Below are 14829 nucleotides of genomic sequence, written 5' to 3' on the forward strand. Positions count from 1 at the left end.
TGAACCAAACGAGCGATTTGATGCTGTGCCCGTGAAAAAAGTGCGTGCACGCATCAAAGCCACCAGCCTCCCTCCCACAAGCTTCCTCCAGCGTGCGCTCTGGCATTTCTCCACCCCTAATTATTCACTGCCCACGGCCGGCCGGCACATCAAAGGCTGCTGCTCCCCGTGCGTCTTGTCACCCTTACTCTCCCCTATTCTTCCCTTCTTGCCTCTCCATGCCCCCCCTCCCCACCACAGCAATGCAGAGGGTTTGTTTTTTAAGGTTATTGCCATTGTGCTTAGTGGTGGGTTCATTTGACGTAATACGGAGCTTTCAGTAGTTTGTTGGCGCACGTTAGTTTTCGTCTCGGATTTTGAGGGTGTACTTTAATATCGGATGTGCAGTGCCAAGGAGGGGGTAACGGACACGTGTGTCAGAATTATGCCCAGTTAAAACCCGAGTGCGATCTGTAGCTGGTAGGCCATGTTGTCTCAGTAAAATTTCTGCCTGCAGCAGCAGTGTCGTAACCTGCTTGCTGACCACCGATGCGATGCTGCGCTTTGATAACTTGGCATATCCCTTTTCGGGCCTGCTGCTGGGAGCTGCATTGCTGTGACATTTTTCTCATATCTGATTCGCAGTGCTCAGCTGCCGATGAGTCATAGCTGCTGGTACGGGCGAGTGCAGGTTTCTGTCTGATGGTTTCTTGCTGATGCTAAATGGGCTGGCTGCTCGGCCAGTACAGGTCACTGGCAGCCCAGACTGTGGCTCCCGCGTAAACAACGTGCACGGGAGCCGGCCGGGCTGATGGCACTAGTGCACACAGGTCCGTGGAAGATTTACTGTTTGTAGGAGAGTTAGGCTTTTGTTTAAATATTTAAAAATATCAAGTAGCCTAATATCTACTTGATGCGCCTAATTAGCAGAAAATAAATGTGCTTCTGCACTTGGGATTAATGCAGCTTTGTAATGGCCCTGACAAGTGTGCAAGGAACCGCACGTGCTAGTGAACCACAGATGGTCTCTGTTGTTGCGTTTAGAACGCTAGTGCAGACATATCCTGAATCGTGGATAAATGTTCACCATTGGCACAGTGTTGTGGCAGAGGGAGGAATGGTAGTGAACAAGTTATGTCCGATATTGGAAATGCAATCGCAGTTCATCACTTGCGGTTGTTGATTGAAGGCATTATGTGGTACATACGCTAAGCTGGTCAGTCGTATAGTATTTAAGTTTTAATATTTGCATTTTATGTGGAATACCTTATACTGTATGCGTCCGATATCATTTGCCCATGTCTTTGTGTAGTGGGGTAACTGTGTCTTTTAAAGTAAAATGTGTGTTTATCAGCACGTTTTTAATGCAAAAATCTAAAGATAAAGGTCTTGATTTAGAGTTTGGTGAGCAGGGTACTCCTTCACAAGCGTGGTGGAGTACCCTGTCCAACAAACGGATGGTCTGCCTGTAAATACATCGGACGACCATTACTTTTTAGATCAAGCAGTCTGATGTATTTTTCTCTTATTCATTACCACCAGGGAATACCTGGCAGTCGTTATGAGAATTTGTTTTCAAATGAATCCCACTTCCTGGGAGTAGATTAATCAGGGAGAAAGTTCCAAGGGTGTGAGGGTGATTAGTTATTGGTTTTTAAAAACAAACTCCAGCTTTGGAAGCTTGTTTTTGAAAAACACAAAAGTTGGTGAATGGCCGCCTGAAACATCCCCAAGGGATCCAGAGAATTGTAGATCAACTTCCTATAGATGGTTGAGATTGCTTTTTTTGGTCAGGGGATTAGTTAGCAGCTGGTCCTCCAGTGGGGATGCATCAGGCAACTTCCCCCCTTCCCAGATGTTACCTTGCAGAGCGTGACCCTCCTGCAAAAGTCAGAACCGTTTTTAGTCGCCTAATTCATACCATCGGTCCATCGAGTTGCACCTCCACCAGCGAATGGTCTGAGATTCCCCCTGCTATATGCATAGCGGCCCTAAAGTCATCTTTATGGACAGTCCGGGTGAAAAGATAGTGCAGGCATGCCAGACTACCATGTGCTGCAGACAGGTGCGTCCGGTTCTGATACCCTCTTCCGCTCCAGGGGCATTTAGGAGTATCATGAATATAGTATTGGGTCAGTTCTGTCACTCCAGTCACCCCAATACGTGTATGCTCTGTCGTAAGTGTCTTACCCTTTCACAGGATGAGTCAGTCTTGTCTAGGTCTCTTTCCTGTTTCCCGACATTTGAATGGCACGCCCGAAGACTCGAGAGAGCAGTGACCCACCTGCAGGTTTTTGTGGAGTGCTTTTGTCCTGGAGGTAGTGCTGCATTCAGTAGGGCACCCACTCTGTCTTTTCATTGCAGTTGCCTGAAGATCAGCAGTTCCAAGGTAGCAGTCACACCTGGCCTGTCTGTAAGTGCAGCCCCCTCTGGAGGCCCGACCATCAGCAATTGAGCCCACACTGTGGCCGGCTGGACCACAGGCGTAAGCTCAGACAGGGTGTTCGACACTGGAGTAGTTGTAGTCCTTCATGGGCCTCTGACACAGAGTAACCAGAAATTCAGCTGCTAAAAGCCCAACACAGGCTCTCCAGGAAGTCAGTAGATTCAGACTCTGTTGTGTTAGGAATTTGGCAAATGCAACCTTGAATGGGCCTGTTGGCAGCACACAATCGTCCTACTGGGCCTCAACAATCATGTTGTCGTAGAGTTTTATTTTCTGCCTTGAACGGTTGGGAGAGTCTTGGCATCCCTCAGACTAGCTGGTCCTGCTGGATGGCTTTCCGGCTCGCCCTACAGATAACGAGGATGTGTCGGACCTTGCTTCTTCCAGGACAGCCTTGTCCTCCTGCTGGATAGTGAAACTCCCTTCCCTTTCTCACCAGACAGGCAGGCTTCTAGGCAGACTTCTAGGCTCTTCAGGACAGGTACACAGCTTCTCCATTAAGTAATTCAGCCTGCAGGTGATGTCCCCTCAACTTAGATAAACTGTCAGGCTGACACAATCCCTGGTGTCACAGCAGGCACCTGCGTACTTTGTAGAGCACATTATTCCTTGGTAACAGAGGACTTTGAACTCTGGTATAAATGAGGGATAGGTGGTCCCACTTGTATACACAGCTGGCAGGCAGGAGATGGTGTTTACTCTGTCGCACTCTCACATTGCATTTATGTTACGCACACCAACACCCTAAACATGCACTTGATGTTATCGCAAAGTCTGGGCACAGGTATAGAAATGGAGCATTACATGGGTGTATCAGTAGAAAGCCACTCCACTGACCATGAATCAAAGATCTAATCAGGCTATTGATCCTTACAACAGGGTGCATTGCCATCACCGCTGTAGCTGTTAAACCCATGACAGTCCTCTGCCTTAAATGAGGGCACACTTGGTGTGACCCTCCAGGTCACAGGACCGGTCCAAGATCTCTCATAGTCCCTTGTTCGAAGTTGCACAGTACTGCGGTGGCAGAAAAATCTCATGTAATTGTTTTGTGGTAGATTTACCCCAGTAACGTGCAGTACAGTTTTGACGCCATGTACTGGGAAGTTGCCACGAGGAACAGATTCTTCTGCCTGTCAAACCACATGCCATTCACTATTTCATAGTGTTTTTCTGCTTTTATTTACCACTTGTTTTAAGCAGGAGGTAGATATATGCATGTGGTTGGTTGGGGGGGGGGGATGGGCGAAGCAGGGGAGGGAAGGGGAAAGATATTTCTAACAGAGGGAAGAATTGTGTGTTTCCCCCAGTTAGTAAAAAAATAGCATAAGTCTTGGCTGCTTCTGCTGCACCGAGTTTTGTGGGTCTTTTCTGTCTAATTTTTCTGTCTGGAAAAAAATTGTGTCCTGGTTTTCTGCACCTGGTAAATCCAGGTGCAGAAAAGCCTAACAACTGATAATCAGGTGGAATAAAATGAACACATGAAAGTACTCCTTAATTTCATTGCCCTTGATTCATACTCTGTACCATAGTTGAGGGATAGGTCTAGGCATAGTCCTCGCAATACACAATAGATTTGCGTGCGGCAGAGACCAGAACTGAAAAGTCAGGAAACCAGATACAAGTAGGTGGTAACTCAGGGCATGGGAAAATGCCTGTTGTCCGTGGAGGGGAAATTCCCATCCTAGAAATCTACATTAAAAATTAATTAATAGTATTCTATTTTAAATATCTTTTTGGTTCCAGTCCATATGACTTTAATTTCTGCTTTAGGATTCTATGTTACAAGTCCATAGGGTACATGTATCCTTTCTGAGCTTAATGAAATGTTGGACATTCTACAATTCCTCACTCCTACATCCAAGTACTCTCAGGCTACCATTCTACACTCTGCTCTGTCTGAAATACAGCTCAACACTTTCAAAATTCTGCAATTCTGCATTGATATGGCTTGTAAATTATTTTTGTGGTTATTTACATGTATTAACTATTTAATTTTAATACTATAGGTGATTGAAATTACGGACGAAGAAAGCAAGATTTAGCACCAGCCAACTGAATGTTAGTGCCATAAGAAGGATTATTTTGAAAAACTGAAGGACATCCAGCATTCTAAGTTTAAACAATTTCCAAAATCTAGGTGTGGCGATGAAGTGGGTGCTGAGGAAAGTACTATACATGTAAGTGAAGTCTCTCATTTTGCATTTCATTAACCCAGAGCAAAGTCATATCTGTCCACACAGCATCAGAAATAATGCCAGAAAGACCAATCACAACATCCTCATCTGAAATATTATCAGAAAGACAAATTGCCTCAGCATGACAGATTAACGTTCATCTAAAGCTCGCATGATCTAAAGCATCATGTAATTCCAGAGTGGAAGCACACACTGCATTAAAGAAAGATATAACAAAAGGTTTCTTCTGCAGACCATCAAAGAAAATACACTGAAAGAAGACTCCGAAGCTGACACGCTAACAACCAGAAGATTGGAAAATCACCTTTGTTCAACAACCGTTTTTAACCACTTACGCAAGTTTGAGACTATCTGCCTCGGGATACAACACTGTGACTCACTCTGGCGAAAATCTTACAAATTCACCACTTTATTGTATTCATGAACATCTCAGATTGTTTCCTTTTTATTGTGTACTGTTCTGTAATTCTATGTAAATCGCCTCAACATTATCTGTTGTGCAGGAGTGATATGTAAAACTGTTAAATATAAAAATGGATTACATGAGCACCATTGCGTTATAGCAATGTAAATAAATCCTCGTCTTCAGAACTGCAAACCTTAACCTTACACCAAACATACAAAGGGTAAAAGGAACTGATGTTCTGTGACTGGTGAGCCACAATAGTTCTGTGCATGTTCTAATGTTCTCAGTTACTGCCATTACGCCAGTGCAAAAAGGTACTTCTCAGTTTAATCATTAACCCCTTAAGTTCTGCCTCGGTGCATTGGCCGACGGCAGCACTACCTCCCCAGTGCTGCGCACGACCATTGGACGTCCATTCAGCACTAGTTCCAATGGACAGCGCAGCACTGGGGAGGGATGTTTAATAGCATCTATGAGGTTAAATATCAGACTAACACCTTATCACTGCATTGCTAAGAACCTAAACAAATAGATTTGAGAAAAACTTCAGACACAAAATAGGTTGCTGTCGGAGAAGCTATCACCAAAAGACTGTTATCTGCTAGAAACATTTCAACAGGTTTTAAAGGACTGCATCCAGACATATTTTGCTCAATTCAAGTGTTAAGAAGATTACACACAATTTCTTTTAGAGATAAATGCTGAACATTATCTAAACAAGCCCAACTCTAAAATCGGGTTCACTCTTACCGTGGCATATAAGAAGGGGAAACTAAATGTAACTCTAGGAATCCACCTTATAAAAACGCGTACTGTGAGAACAATTTCAGTGTTCAAACCCGCCTCAATCAAAGCAAAATAACCCAAGTTGAGGAAATAAGTTACCTGTGCCAAAAAAGATTCAGCCATCAATCTCATCTCACTGAATTTGAGAGAATGCACACTGGGAAAAACCTCTCTCAGTGCTCTGAATGCCAAAAAAGTTTCAGCAGTAAATATTATCTCACTGAACATTTGACAATCCACACTGGGGACAAACCTTATCAGTGCTCTGAATGCCAGAAAAGGTTTTGTAACAAACGAAGGCTTTCTCGACATGTATTAACCCACTCTGTGGAAAAACCTTACCAGTGCTCTGAATGCCAAAAAAGTTTCAGCTGTAAATCTTATCTCACTGAACATTTGACAATCCACTCTGGGGAAACCCCTTACCAGTGCTCTGAATGCCAAAAAAGGTTTTGTAACAAACAAAGGCTTTCTCGACATGTATTAACCCACTCTGTGGAAAAACCTTATCAGTGCTCTGAATGCCAGAAATATTTCAGTCAAAAAAGAGACCTTACTGTACATACAAGGACGCACACTGGGGATAAACCTTATCAGTGCTCTGAATGCCAGAAAAGGTTTTGTAAAAAACAAAGGCTTTCTCTACATGTATTAACCCACACTGGGGAAAAACCTTATCAGTGCACGGATTGCCAGAAATGTTTCAAGGTCAAAACCTGTCTCGCTCGGCATAGAAGAACTCACACTGGAGAGAAACCTTATCAGTGCTCGGAATGCCAGAAATGTTTCATTGACAAAAACAGTCTCACTCATCATATAAGAACCCACACTGGGGAGAAACCTTTTCAGTGCTCTGAATGCCAGAAATGTTTCAGTGTAAAAAGAGACCTTACTGTACATACAAGGACCCACACTGGGGATAAACCTTATCAGTGCTCTGAATGCCAGAAAAGGTTTTGTAAAAAACAAAGTCTTTCTGTACATGTATTAACCCACACTGGGGAAAAACCTCATCAGTGCTCTGAATGCCAGAAAAGGTTTCGAAAAAATCGAAGTCTTTCTCTTCATGTATTAACCCACACTGGTGAAAACCTTATCAATGCACAGATTGCCAGAAATGTTTCAAGGCCAAAACATATCTCACTCGGCATAGAAGAACTCACACTGGAGAGAAACCTTATCAGTGCTCTGAATGCCAGAAATGTTTCAGTGTAAAAATCAGACTCACTGAACATACAAGAATCCACACTGGGGAAAAACCTCATCAGTGCTCTGAATGCCAGAAAAGGTTTTGTAACAAACAAAGTCTTTCTCAACATGCAATGACCCACACTGGGGAAAAACCTTATCAGTGCTCTGAATGCCAGAAATGTTTCAGTTTAAAAAGTAGTCTCAAACGGCACATAAGAATCCACACTGGAGAAAACCCTTATCAGTGCTCTGGATGCCCAAAACATTTCTACTGTAAGTCACTTCTTACTGCACATGTGAGATGCCACACAGGGGAAAACTTTATCAGTGCTCTGAATGCCAGAAATGTTTCAAAAAGAAACTCAGTCTCACTCAGCATATAAAAACCCACACTGAGGAAAACCTTATCAGTGCTCTGAATGCCCAAAAGATTTCAAACTTAAATCACTTCTAACTGCACATGTGAGTTTCCACACTGGGGCAAAACCTTATCAGTGCTCTGAAAGCCAGGAAAGGTTTTGTAACCAACAAAGTCTTTCTCAACATTCAATAACCCATTCAGTGGAACATCCTTATCAGTGCTCTGAATGCCTGAAATGTTTCAGTATAAAAAGTAGTCCTACATGGCACATAAGAACCCACACTGGGGAAAAACCTTATCAGTACTCTGAATGCCAGAAATGTTTCAGTCAAAAAAGAATACTCACTGCACATACAAGAACCAGCCAAGAACTCCCTGGACTGGAAACAAGCATCCAAGGACCAGTTTCGGGCTTTCAGCCCTCATCAGCCTGGATAGCTTGATTCCTGTGGCATGGAGAGAACGGGACTCACGTCTGAGCATACCAGTCCTACTCGGAGTGACAAATGCAAAATCAACAGGAGATGGACAGAATGCAGAACAATGTCATACATTCACCCCAGTACAGATATCTGGGCCTAAATCCATCATTTTTTTTGCTCACCATGCCATTCTAGTTTGAACCCAGCCATATGCAAATCAGTCTTGACCCTGTACCCCATAGGTACAGTCCAGCCCGAACTGCCAAGCCAAGTCCTCCCTGGACTGGAAACACTTTGCTCACCATGGGTTGGCAGGGTATGCTCAGACGTGAGTCCCTAGCTCACTTTGCCACTGGATTCAAGCAAGTCGGGCTGAAGACGGCTGAAATGCCAGAAACCGGTCCTCGGAAGCTTGGTTCCGGTCCAGGGAAGGCATGGCTTGGCAGTTCGGGCGGGACTGTTCCCATGAGGCACAGGGTCAGACTGATTTGCATATGGTCATGTCTGAACTGGGGTGGCAGAGTGGGCTAAAGAACGGTGATGGATTAAACTCAGATCTGTTGACTGGGTGTGAGTGTTTGATTGGTTCGGATGCTCCGTCCATCACCACCCCCTTTTGTACCACTTTGTTCGCCATGGGTTGGCAGTGTATGCTCAGACGTGAGTCCCTTGCTCACTTTGCCACTGGATTCAAGCAAGCCGGGCTGAAGACGGCTGAAATGCCAGAAACCGGTCCTCGGAAGCTTGTTTCCGGTCCAGGGAAGGCATGGCTTGGCAGTTCGGGCGGGACTGTTCCCATGAGGCACAGGGTCAGACTGATTTGCATATGGCCATGTCTGAACTGGGGTGGCAGAGTGGGCTAAAGAACGGTGATGGATTAAACCCAGATCTGTTGACTGGGTGTGAGTGTTTGATTGGTTCGGATACTCCGTCCATCACCACCCCCTTTTGTACCACTTTGTTCGCCATGGGTTGGCAGGGTATGCTCAGACGTGAGTCCCTTGCTCACTTTGCCACTGGATTCAAGCAAGCCGGGCTGAAGACGGCTGAAATGCCAGAAACCGGTCCTCGGAAGCTTGTTTCTGGTCCAGGGAAGGCATGGCTTGGTAGTTCGGGCTGGACTGTTCCCATGAGGCACAGAGTCAGACTGATTTGCATATGGCCATGTCTGAACTGGGGTGGCAGAGTGGGCTAAAGAACGGTGATGGATTAAACCCAGATTTGTTGACTGGGTGTGAGTGTTTGATTGGTTTGGATGCTCCGTCCATCACCGCCCCCTTTTGTACCACTTTGTTCGCCATGGGTTGGCAGGTTATGCTCAGACGTGAGTCCCTTGCTCAGTTTGCCACTGGATTCCAGCAAGCCGGGCTGAAGACGGCTGAAATGCCAGAAACCGGTCCTCGGAAGCTTGTTTCCGGTCCAGGGAAGGCATGGCTTGGCAGTTCGGGCTGGACTGTTCCCATGAGGCACAGGGTCAGACTGATTTGCATATGGCCATGTCTGAACTGGGGTGGCAGAGTGGGCTAAAGAACGGTGATGGATTAAACCCAGATCTGTTGACTGGGTGTGAGTGTTTGATTGGTTCGGATGCTCCGTCCATCACCACCCCCTTTTGTACTGCTTTTAAATAAAGGCATTTTTAATGCACCCCATTTTACTTTCAGATTCACAAATGTCACCTTGGGTTACTACCTCCTTTTACTGTTTTTCAGGTATGGTTTCAAAGCTTAATACATACCTTAAGGATGTATTACGTATTTAGAAGGGACACTATTAACATTCCCCTTCCAAATTCTTAATTGTTAAATGGGCTTAGTACATTTCAAAAAGGGGTTTAGCATTTGCAAACTCTGTGAATTACCGAACCAGTGGATTTTTTAACAATAAAACCCTTGGTACATGAGTCAATTTTTCTCAATTCCCTCCAAATTAGGTTAGCTAATAATGTTAGTTGAATGATAACCTGTGCACATACCTATTTAGGGTTAGTGTTGCTTCAGATCAAATAAAAATTATCACACATAACTCTTACACAATTCTTAAAGACAGAATTTCTTACATCCAGCATTAATCTTTTGTTAAATATATTTGCAAATGTTGTTACTTAAACAGGAAAGCATCTAAACCGGTCTCTGGACATAAAATAGGATGTAATCATAATCTTTAAATACAATTTCTGAGTTTCAGGAACAATGTGTGTCATCTATGTTTACTCTAAACCACTATAATAAATATGCCCTTGAGGCAATTCCAGGAGGGTATACAATACATAGACAGGATAGACCCACAGGCAGAGGAGGTGGAATCGCAATTATAGCCCGCGAAACCCTACGATGCCAGCTAGATAGCTCTCCCATCCTGGACAGTGAAGCAGGGAACAATAACTACACGCTAAAGGGCATACTAATTTACAGACCCCAGGCCCCATAGCCAGGTTCGAGGAGAGTCTAGTTGAAGGAATCATGGAAACCGCACTGTGCTATGACAAGTTTCTGGTACTCTGGGATGTCAATCTTCATCTTGATAACCCCTCAGACTACGTCAGTAAGAATTTTGGTCAGGCACTCCAACTTACCCAAATTGTTAGAGGCCCTACCCATCAACTGGGTCATCTGCTGGACCCCATATTTGTCAACTGGGGGGAAGCGGAAGCTATGACCCCAATTCCCATTCCATGGTCGGACCACTATTTGGTCCCTTTTTCCATGCGAATCCCTGGAAGCAGACCCCCACAGCCACCAGTTATGTACCACCTCAAACGGAAATGGGCTACATTCTCTCAGTCTAAATTCTGTGCAGAATTAACGAAAGGAGGAAGCCCAGGAGGGAAGGATGCTGACACGGCCAATGCTAACCTCTGCATACGCATTAATGAGGCACTAGACTGCACAGCCCCTTTGCTAAAAACCAAATCTGGGGGACGCATAAACAAAACTGCCCCGTGGTTCAACGCTGAACTAAGAGTTCAGAAAACCGCACTGAAAAGAACCGAAAGAGAATGGCGCAAGACTCTCTCTGAAGAAACCAGAACTAATTATCTAACCGAGAGACGAACCTACCATGGACTAATCAGAAAGACGAAAACAGCATATTTTACGACTAGGATCAGTGAGGCTGGTAACTCGACGAAAGAGCTATTTTCACTCTACAAAACTCTTTCAAGCGGAAACTCAGCTATTGTCCCCGATGACTGCTCGCCAGAATTGTGTGACAAAATCGCAGATTTTTTCTCAGATAAAATAACAAAAATCTACTCAGCATTCGCTACGCAGCCCAAAACCGGGGCAGACTTTGTTGAAAGCCCAAGGGAGTGGGGAGATAAACCAAGACTTACCAACTTTGCTACCCCTCCCACGGAAGATCTTCTAAAAATCTGTAGGTCGGTGAAGTCGGGCTCTCCTCGAGACCCAACCACACCCAAACGCCTGACGGATAGTCTAAGGGTACTAGAACCATACATCAGACATCTACTCGATGTATCTTTTAGCACCAAGACAGTACCTAGGGATTGGAAAAAGGAGGTTGTTCTGCCCCTCAGGAAGAAACCTACCATCAGTTTTGAGAAACTTGACAATCTCCGCCCAATTTCACTCCTGCCCTACCTGGCCAAGGTGGCTGAAAAAACGGTCAATATACAACTAATGGACTTCGTGGAAAAGGCTGCCCTATTGCATGACACCCAATTCGGATTCCGCCCCCGCCACTCTACAGAGTCCGCACTGCTTACTGCAGTTGAGACCCTACGTCAGGGGGTGGATGAGGGACACACCATGGCCCTCATCCTATTGGACCTGAGTGCAGCTTTCGACACTGTGGCGCACGACAACTTGCTACAGTGTCTGAACAACGGAGGAATATCCGAAGCTGCACTCCAATGGTTACAATCCTTCCTGACAGGGAGAAGCTTCCAGGTTCGCCAGGGCGACCACTACTCGAGAGACATAGGTTTGGGACAGGGCGTTCCCCAGGGTTCGTCCCTGAACCCAACCTTGTTTAATCTCTATGTCTCTCCAGTGGCTTCAATTGCCGTGAGTCACGGATTGAGCATTGTGTCATACGCCGATGACACGCAGCTGGCTATCTCCCTATCGCGTGCACCCGGTCTTGCGATGGACAGTTTCAGGGATTGCATGCAAGAACTTGCAGCCTGGATGTCCACCAACTGCCTTAAATTAAACTGCAACAAGACCGAGGTGCTCGTTGTGGGGGGGGAACCCATCTGTTTGGTCATCGGCGTGGTGGCCTCCATGCCTGGATGAAGCTCCCATACCCCGCCAGGGAGTAAAAAACCTTGGCGTATGGCTCGACGCTGACCTATCTTTTGGACCCCAAATAGACCGAGTTGCAGGAGTCTGTTTTAGCGTCCTAAAAACCATAAGGAAGGTCCTTGACCTCCTTCCTATGTCAGCACGGAAAACACTGGTACACGCCCTTGTGACATCACGCCTAGACTACGGCAACCTACTTTACCTGGATACCACCTGCAAAGCTATGAATCGCCTTCAGGTAATACAGAACGCGGCAGCCCGTCTCATCCTAAAAATCCCTAAACGATCAGACACCAAAGCCGCTCTCAAAACCCTCCACTGGTTGCCAGTAAAAAGCAGAGTGGAATTCAAAGCCCTCTGTACATGCCACCGCATCCTGGCTAAGAAATCACCTATCCCACTCCAGAACTTAGTGACAAGGTATACACCTGCACGCGATCTGCGCTCCTCATATGGGGGCCTACTTCAGGTTCGTAGGGTCAAAAGGGCCCGTATGGGCGGACGCTCCTTCCGTTATCTGGCAGCGAAAAGCTGGAATTCCCTCCCTCTCCATCTCCGTCTGGATCTATCCGAATCCAGCTTCCGCAAGAACCTAAAAACATACCTGTTCTCCAGATAACTGATCACTGGTCTCCACCTCGCACAGAGTTCTTCAGTTGCAGCGCGGGGACACGCTTCTGCGTAACCAAGCGCTTTATAAGCTACCCTTATTATTATTATTATTATTATATTCAATGCTTTTATATTTGATCTGTTTGTACTAGTTTCTGTTGCAGACAATAATCTTGATTTAGAGCAAGGATCAATTCCACCGATGGCTTTTAAAATCTATTTATTATTGATCTCTATCAGTGTTATCGCAAATAAAACTGTAATATAACTGATTTGAGAGATGGACCTTCAAGTATTATGCTCAGTCAATTTATTGAACAAACTATGGAGTTAACATCTAAATAGATTAGATCCACAAGCATTGCATTAAACATCAATAGATTGCTAATCAGCACATGTTGTCTAAGTACAATTCACTCATCTTCAATTTGTCACGGAGCTCATGCTAGGTCTGTGTGAATTCTTTTAAAATGTGACATTTAAATGTCCAAAAGTTCAGGAATTCTAGTTTCAAGCCTGGTCAAACCTCAATGAATGCTATACCTAAATATGCCCTTCTGTTACTACATTTTATTGTGCACCATGATTCTGAAACGGCATGTTTTTGCTTTCGGAGGTAAAATACTAAACATATCTATTGTTGTTGCCATCTGAAACATTATCACTAATTGGGAAGATAATAACAAATGGCCCTGTGATGCTTGCTGGAATGGGAAGTGTTTAATCAAAAGGTGAATTGAATTCAAGTTTAGGTGACAATTTTACAAAAGTGTATGGATTTTGTATATATTTAAAATTGCTTATCTCCAAAAAAGCCTGAATCAATAAATTGAATTGAAATTCAAGATTATCATTTTAATCCTATTGTTGGAAAAGATGTGATTTTGAACCCCATGAGGCGGTTCCTTTCCAGAAAGCATTCAGGTTGTAATCATGAGTCAAATAATGCTGAGGAGGTTAACATATTCAAATTGAATTCTAATTACACATGAAATGTTCATTGTTCAATATATTTCTCTTAGTATTTTAATGTGAGGACTTTATTGCTTAAGGAAAATAATTAGTATTTGTTTTTTCTATATGTAGGAAGCATTTCATTAATGAAATCACTGTATCCCCCTTCTTTCTCTCCTTTCCTGTTCTTTATTAATGTTTCTATTGTTAAACTTTAAAGATTGCCTGAAATTAAGAATTGTGCTCTACATAACTTTGCTGTGTTACAGTATGTTGATTTGTATGTACAACTTTCGTCTCTTATGTGTATGGCAACTGATGTTCTGTTTTGCTTTAATAATCAGCTTATGTTTATTAGGTTTTATTATTCAATAAAATGTTTCAAAGACAACAAATGGTAGTTGATATGTATTTACAACTGCAGCATTTTTATTGTATGGGCAGTTTCAAAGCGGCCAAAAAGATGGTCTGCGGGATGACGGAGGACCACATAGGCAACAGCAGGGAGAGGTTTGGGCAGGTGATTGGGGGTATATGTAAGGTTGGAAGTAGGGGAAACAAAGCATGTACATTGTGTGGACTGTGACTCCTGGAGTTATTGTGAGGGATATTATGCTACCCTGTAAATGAATCCCCTAGTGGTTATTATCAACAAACTTTATTCGGTTTTATAAAAGAAAACCATAAAAGTCATACATAAAATGATAAAACATCTTCCAAGTTACAGATTGACAAATATAATATGTCCTAGTTAATCAGAACACAAGATAAAAATTCATGAATTACAGTACAGAAGTTAATCGCAGCTTGACCTGAGTCTAACAGCGACCCATAAAAAGTTAAGCGTATGCAAAACAGTGTCATTAGAGAGGAGTTGTTAAAAGATAAGAGCAGGTCTCACCCGCCTAAAACCCGCTAATTTGAGAATGGGAATAATAAATAACTTTCTAGGGATAGCATAAAAACTACTAAACATTAAAAAAGTGCATCATGTCCTGAGGAGACTCACCGTTGCAGCCACAGGGCATGAGGCACTAGCCTCTGTGGAAGCCGCAAGAGTGTGCCAAGAGGTAATGGAAGAGGCTGAGCCGAAACCGGGTCAATAGAAAAAGTTAATGGATGCTTTTAAGCCCTAGAAGATAAGGTTAGTTAGTTGGTGCAGTTTTTAACACAATGTACTTATGCACACTAGGCTTACACAGCTCA

The 14829-nt window shown here is 44.0% G+C and overlaps 1 pseudogene; it reads left to right on the forward strand.

Moving 5' to 3' along the window:
- LOC147737627 (uncharacterized) overlaps positions 1–14829 on the forward strand; it is a 100500-nt pseudogene that overhangs the window by 65069 nt on the left and 20602 nt on the right.

Source organism: Lissotriton vulgaris, chromosome 1_1 (genome assembly GCF_964263255.1).
Source record: "Lissotriton vulgaris chromosome 1_1, aLisVul1.2, whole genome shotgun sequence".
NCBI classification, from domain to species: Eukaryota; Metazoa; Chordata; class Amphibia; order Caudata; family Salamandridae; genus Lissotriton; species Lissotriton vulgaris.